Raw genomic sequence first — 8,016 nt, 5'->3', positions numbered from 1 at the left:
CTAGATATGGCTTATTTTCTGTAGGTGAACTACGGCCTACAGAAATAGCACTCCCGTAAGTGAACTTTGGCTTACAGGAATAGCCTAAACACAACACAACAACTTTCTGTAGGTGAACTTCGGCCTACAGAAATAACACCTCTGTAAGTGAACTTCAGCTTACAGAAATAGCGCCCCTGTAAGTGAACTTCGGCTTACAGGAATCACAACTCTCTGTAGGTGAACTTCGGTCTACAGGAGCAACACCCTGAGATACACAATTAATATTCACTGTAGGTGAACTTCGGCCTACAGGAATAACAACTTACTGTAGGTGAACTTGGGCCTACAGGACCTCTAGGGCCAATGGAAAAGCAGCAGATGAACATACAACAGAACATCATGCCACAAGGCTTAACTCTTTATTCTTATACTCTTCTCCTCTATTCTCTTTGTGATATTACTATTTTCTCATTATCATCATTCATTATCATTTTCATTATTCATCATCACTTTCACATTCTTATGCAGTACTTCTTTCTTTCTCTGTTCAATCATACTATACAAAGTTTACAGCTTTTACTTTTACAACATCTTAACTCAAACCATTTCTCTTTATCAGATTACTCTTTTCTCTGTATCCCTTTATTCTACTCTGGTTACTCTTTTCTCTGTATCTTTTTACTTTTCTCTGGTTATTCTGTGCTCTGTGTTTCTCTACTCTGCCTAATTTCTCTGTTTAACGTACGTATTTAAAGCTTATGTAAATTTCGGTATGAATAGTTAACCTATCCCAAGTATAGGTTCATTAAGTCTATACTAAAACGGTTTAACTTTTCATATAATACCTAACCCTATTTGCAATTCAAGGACTAACTATGTTGCCCTAGTTCGTTCGCTAGTCTCTGTCTATTTTTCTATCATTAATACTTTACAGACTTTTTCTTCGATTTTTATCTCTTCTTTAACTTTTTATCTATCCTTTATCTTTGCCTCACTAATATGTGCTTACCACTACCTAAGTGTTTTATGAAGGTAATTATGAGATTCTGCGCTTAAAGTTGTCTTTCTAAAGCTTTTACAAAAAACTGCCTTTTCTGCATTATTTTATTATTTTTATTAAAATATTATTTTTAATTAAATATTATTATTTAATATTTTATTATTATTTATTATTTTATCATTAAATTTTCGAAAATTACCTTGCCTTTACCTTTTAACCTTTAAAATTAACTTTTTACCCCGGTAACTTTTAATATTTCAACTTTAACCACCCTAATTTTCAGAAATTACAAAATAACCCCTCAAACACCAAAATATTTACTTCCTTGCCCTTTCTAAGATCTAAAAGGTGTTCTTCATTATTCTTCACCACACTCAAAGTGTTCTTCATGTTCTTCGTATATTCTTCAAATTCTTTCTCTGTTTTTACCCGTTTTTCAGTCTTTTCAGCAACCGATTTTTACCAAAATTCAAAATAAATTTCCAGCCACTAAAACCCCATCTTTTCTACAAGATTTTAACACAAATTGAACCTTAATTTAAGCTCTAGGGTTTGTTTTTCCATCATCCACAAGAACACACATTCATAGCTTGAATTTCATCAAATTACATCAAAATTTCACCAAATTTTCACCAAGAATCAATCATATATGCAACCAATTTTTAGCACAGCCAAATCATACAACATTCACACAACTCAAACACAAATAATCAAGATTAATTTCGTTACACCCTACCTGGTTTTGCTGCTCCTAATTCAGTTAGACTTTCAGGTGGTCCTTTAGCACTTTTTCCTCCTAAATCACATCAAGAACAACTTTAAATCCAAAAACCCTCAACTAACCAAATCTCCCTCAGCACGTTAGGAGGTGATTTCTAACCTTAGACTTGCTGGAAAGTCACGTTTCTTGGCCCTCAAGTCAAGTTAAGCATGATTCCTAAGGAAGAACATCAAGAAAACACATGTTTAAGCATGTTTCCTTGAAAACCGAATTAAAAGGGGAAAGGAACAGCCATCTCACCTTATTTTCAGCCTTGATAAGTTACATGGTTATGTAGAGGAAGAAGAGAGGATCATTTTGGTGAAATCGGAGTTTTGATTTGAGTTTTAGTTTAGAAGAAATCAAGCTTTGAAGGTTAAGTGTTCATGAAAGTTTCTCTCTTTTCTCTCCTTTCAATTTTGGCCAAAGGGAGTAAATGACCAGCCTTGGAGTGTCTTGGGGGTGTAAGGTGAGTTGTGATTAGTTAGCTTGGAGGTGGGTTAAAATAATATTAAAATATCTCTGGTGTACAACTACTAAAACTAGGTGTATCGGAACACTCGTAAAAACATCTCTAAAAATTATTTTCTAAGCTACTAGCATAAATGACACTATTAACATATTTATTATGAGAATAGAACATGTATAATGAGGCCTTAGCATTGCTAAATTCATCAGAGAGTACTGGTGCTAAGCTGCACTAGTAAACCGTAAACCTGGTTAAACCGATTTTCTATTTTTAACAAAAACAGACCAGGTAACCTTATAATATCATTCAAGCATGTTCTAATACTAATATAATGATAATATTATAATATTATATCTCTTCTCTCATGAATCGAGTCCGGTTCATCAAACAGAGACTATTTACGAAAATCAGAATCAAAACTGCCAACTGATACAGTTCAAAAACTCGGTTCTTCCCGATTGCATTATCGAGCTTGCCTCAGAGGAGGTTCTAGCTTAAGGATGACATAATGATAATGAGGATTGAGATGCTTGATGATATAACAGAGGTGTTCCCTTTACTGATCTTCCGGAAAAATCCGTACTTTCAGAAAAGATCTCATGTACTCAAAAATTAGGGTTGTTACAACTTCTGCTTTTCAGGATGTCTGACCCCCAAAAGTAAAGGAAAGGGCAAAGCAACCACAGGAAAAAGGAAAAGAGGCGAATCCTCTACCACCATCTTAGATATCCTCTATGATGATTCCTAGCGGGAAAAGAATTTTATCCCGCAGGAAAAGGCTGATCAGTTGGGGCCTGCGAGAGACCCCATCAAGTTTTCCAATAGATACTGTGAACTCAAGTATCCGGTCTTTGCAACTTCTAGGAACCTATACCTGGAAAAGAGCCTCAAAATCCCAGAAGAACTCAAACAATACACCTCAAAACAAATTAAACAAAGAGGCTGGTTCTTCCTGGAGAGGAACTTGACTGAGGTCAATGCATCCTGGGTCAGAGAATTCTACTGCAACTACTTCAAAATGTCCCTGGATGTAGTACAACTCAGAGGCAAGCAGATTCTGGTTACTGAGGAAGCAATTGAAGAAATCCTCAACCTCCAGCCTAAATCAGATAAGCCAGATGGTTACCGAAAGGCTGAAGAGGATATGAGATTCATGAGGTTTGACTGGGACGTAGTGAAGAGGACTATAGCTCTTGATCCTACTGTCCCATGGGTCATGGGCAAGTCCACAGTGGCCCCAAAGGGAATTAAGCTTATCTATCTGAATGATGAGGCTCGGCTTTGGCAGCAGATTCTGAGCAACTATATGATGCCGAGCACTCACGAGACTGAGGTGCCAGCTGCCATGATTACCCTCATTTAGTGTGTGATGGAGGGCAAGGACCTATATCTTCCCTGCTTTATCTGGTATTACATGGCCAGGGTCCATGTCAGAGGCACCCTACCCTTCCCATATTTGATTACTTAGCTGGGCCGCCGCGCTGAGGTGCCCTGGGAGCTCGCAGATGAGAAGCCAACTGCCGCCGACTGCAAGAAGATTATCCCTCACAGCAGGAAGTTCCAAGCTTTGGGCTACAGGACGCCCTTTCTCACTACCTCCGCTGAAACAGCCACATCTTCTGCTGCTCCTTCAGCATCTACTGTGCCAGCCACCACCACTGCACCCTCACCTGCTCCCAAGCCCATTTATCACCTCGTGCACCGACTCTTCGCGCGCCTGGATCATATGGAGCGTCACAGCAAGCGACGCTATGAGCACTTAAAGTTGATGATCCGATCAGACATTGACATCCCCTCCGAGCCTGACACACCATCGGAGCCATTTGATGCGGAGGCGGACGATCATGAGGAGGAGGCACGTGTAGAAGCTGAGCAGGCAGGACCTGAGCAGGCTGCACCACGTCATGAGGAGCCCCATCAGATACAGCCAGCAGATCCAGAGGTCCCTCTACAGATAGACCCTCCACTTCAGCAAGCAGATCCTCTGACACTCATACAGACTGCAGACCCTCAGGCCACCACCGAGACACCAGCAGCACATCCTTCCGGAGATGACACTTCTTCACACCCAGCTTGATTGAGCATCGAGGACGATGCTATTATTTAAGTGTGGGGAGGTCGCCATCTCTAGCGAACTCTATTTTTGGTGAACCATTTTCGAACTCTTTTTATCCTATTTTGCTTATTTTCTGTATTTTTATTTTATTTTATCTTATCTTATTTGTCTTTCAGTACTTGCACATTTTCTTTTACTGTACTTTCATCTATTTATACTTTATTATATTTCACACTTTGGTTTTATATATATCTTAGATATTTAGTTTAGTTTGCACTTTTAGCTTATTAAGTTGTGATATATAAAATATGGATTAATTAGTTTAGTTTACCCTTTTAGCATACGATAACTTGGTTTAATTGAAAATAAAAAGAGTAAATTAGAAATTTTAGTTTTTCAGAATCACAACAATCCACACACACACTATATATATATATATATATATATATATATATATATATATATATATATATATATATATATATAAATGTTGGTTAGTTGACAACATTTTTCAAGGAAAATACTAAATTTTATAAGAGCCATTCTAAGATTCACGTTGAGTTGAATAGAAACTCTTGATTTCTACTTGCATGATATACATAACTGATATATGATTTTTGAGCCAAGGAACACACAACCCGTAAGTTTTTGAGCTTGCTTGTATGGTTACATTTAACCATAATTTTCATTCCTGTGTGTTTCGCCCTTCTTTTCTATGCTTGCAATCTTTACTTTGTTTTAGTCTATATGTCCAATATAGAATGTATTTACATACTTGCATGTGATTGAGGCCATTACTTGTTTTTGCTCACTTATCCCAAATAAGCCTACCCTTTTATGTCACCCTTGTTAGTCCCCTTGAGCCTTTTAATCCCCTTTTGTTCTATAACCACATCACTAGCCTTAAGCGAAAAAAACAAATTATAAATCCCAAGTTGAATCCTTGGTTAGCTTAAGATAGAGATTGTGTAACCACTAAGTGTGGGGAAGCATGGGAACATGGGTTGATAGGAAATGATTAAATCAATAAAATAATCAGAAATTTAGGAGCATGCTTATGTGAAACCAAATTAAATTAAAATACCATGTGCATTGATATATGTTGTGTTTATGTTTTAAAAAAAATCCCTTTTAATTAAATAAATAAATAAGAGGACAAAATTACCTCATTATTAAGTAGAAAAAGCAATGCACATGGGATAAAATCAAAAATAAAATTGGTACATGAGTATGTGATAAGAAAGTGGGAAAATTATGGGAAAGCTAGGCAAATTTTAAAAATGTATAGAGTATGTATATGTTAAGTGAGATCTTAGACTAATCAAGGATTCAATTTATAGCTCACTTAGCCTTATATATATACCCTCACCTTTACCTTAATCCCATTACAACCTTGAAAAAGACCTTATGATGTTTGCATGTATACATTATATATTTGTTGATTGGTTAGATGAAGAACAAAGTTTTAGAAAGCATGACTAGAAAAGAATAGAGTGATTAACCCCAAACACTGAGTGATTAGAGAGTAAACACAAATTCAGTGAGGGTTAAATAGCTCAATTCCATATATCCATGTTTAATTATCTCTTGTCTTGCAAGTTTGTCAATATTTTGGTTAACTCAACTCAATTGTGAACACATTCTAATATGGCTTGGCCCTTTTATTGTGCATAAATGATTCTTTGAAAAATTTAACTCCATTTAACCACATGTAAGTTTTATATATATAGGTGGATAATAATTAGAATTGCATGATTCATTTAGGTAGCTTGCATTTAGAATAGATTGCATTGCATAAGATTCCACCATTCTACTTTCATTCTTTTCTCTTGGATTTAGCATGAGGACATGCTAGTGTTTAAGTGTGGGGAGGTTGATAAACCCATATTTTATGATTCATTTTGTGCTCAATTAAGTGTTTTTACCAATTCTTCACCCACTTATTCATAAGATTTGCATGATTTTATAATTCCTTCCTTATTTTATGATATATGTGAAAACATGTTTCCTATGCTTTAAAAATATTAATTTTAATTAATTCTTTATTACCATTCGATGCCGTGATTTGTGTGTTAAGTATTTTCAGACTTTATAGGATAGGAATGGCTTAGAGGACAGAAAGGAAACATACAAAAATGGTAGGAAAGCACAAAAATGGAGTTTTAAAGAAAAGGCAGCGACGCGTACGCGTGGACAACGCGGACGCATGCCTAGTGCGAAATGGAAGTGACGCGCACGCATGGACAACGCGGACGCGTGCCTAGAGTAGAACACTACTGACGCATACGCGTGACAAGAAAAAACTCCAAATGACGCGAACGCGTGACCCACGCACACGCGTGACGGACGCCACGTGCATAAAATTGCACAAGTCACCTCCAGCAATTTCTGGGCCCTTTTACGGCCCAAATCCAAGCCCAGAAACACAGAATAGAAGTCAGAGAATGGGGAATCAAGAGAGACAATTGATACAACATTCAGAATACGCAATTTTAGGTTTTAGATGTAGTTCTAGAAAGAGATGTTCTCTCCTCTCTCTTAGGTTTTAGAATTAGGATTTCTCTTACTTTATGGTTATTACTCCACTCTAGGTTCAATGTTCCCAACTTTAATTTTATGTTCTCTTCTACTTTTAATTACTCTGATGCTTTTACTTGTTAATTTTTTATGTTGCCAAATTGGCTTATGAACTTCTCATGTTAGATTTGAATATTCTATTTAATATAATTTGAGGTATTTCAGATTTATGATTGTTTTATTCTATTTATAATGCTTTCAATTTAATTTAGATTTTTCTTCTTTTTGGTTTTGGTTAAGTAATTGGTGACACTTGAGTTATCAAACTCAGCAGTTGATTGAAAATTGGAATTCTCGCTGATTGATTTGGATCGCTCTAAAGCTAGTCTTTCCACAGGAGTTGACTAGGACTTGAGGATCAAATTGATTGGTCCACTTGACTTTCTTTTATTTAGTAAGGATTAACTAAGTGGGAGCGGTAAACAATTCTCATCACACCTGATAAGGATAACTAGGATGGAATTTTCAGTTCTCATACCTTGCCAAAAGTTTTCTTAATTATTAATTTATTTTTCTTGTCATTTAATTTACTTGTTCCTTATTTCAAAAACTCAAAAATACACATTTTTCCATAACCAATAATAAACAAACTTCCCTGCAATTCCTTGAGAGACGACCCGAGGTTTCAATACTTCGGTTATCAATTTTATTGGGTTTGCTTAAGTGACAAACAAGTTTTTGTATAAAAGGATTATTGCTTGGTTTAGAAACTATACTTGCAACGAGAATTTATTATGAATTCTAAACCATCAATCTTCCGTTCATCACCCACCTACCATTCAATCCCTTACTTCTCTCTCCTACTTTTTCAAACATTAAAACTCACTCCCTACTTTCCCTCTTCCCCATACACAATCACCTTTCCCTCTTCCCCAAACCCATCATAAATCCCATCAATTCAATTTCCCACCAACCCCACCCACTTCAACTTCACACCTTTCCCACCTATTCCTCCCCCCTCCCCCCCCCCCAATATGGTCGAACCCTACCCCCTCCCAACCCTATAAATACCCCCTTATTTCCCCTTCATACACACACCTACCCATCACTCTCTCCCTCTTACACCTTACACACTCTTCCTCTTCCTTCTTCAAACCCCACTTGGTCGAAGCCTTCTCCTCTTTTTCCTCTATATTTTCTTCTTCCTTCTACTACTTCCCTTTTCTTTTGTA

This window comes from Arachis hypogaea, chromosome 11 (assembly GCF_003086295.3).
Source record: "Arachis hypogaea cultivar Tifrunner chromosome 11, arahy.Tifrunner.gnm2.J5K5, whole genome shotgun sequence".
NCBI classification, from domain to species: domain Eukaryota; kingdom Viridiplantae; phylum Streptophyta; class Magnoliopsida; order Fabales; family Fabaceae; genus Arachis; species Arachis hypogaea.
Note: the sequence above shows the minus strand (reverse complement) of the source record.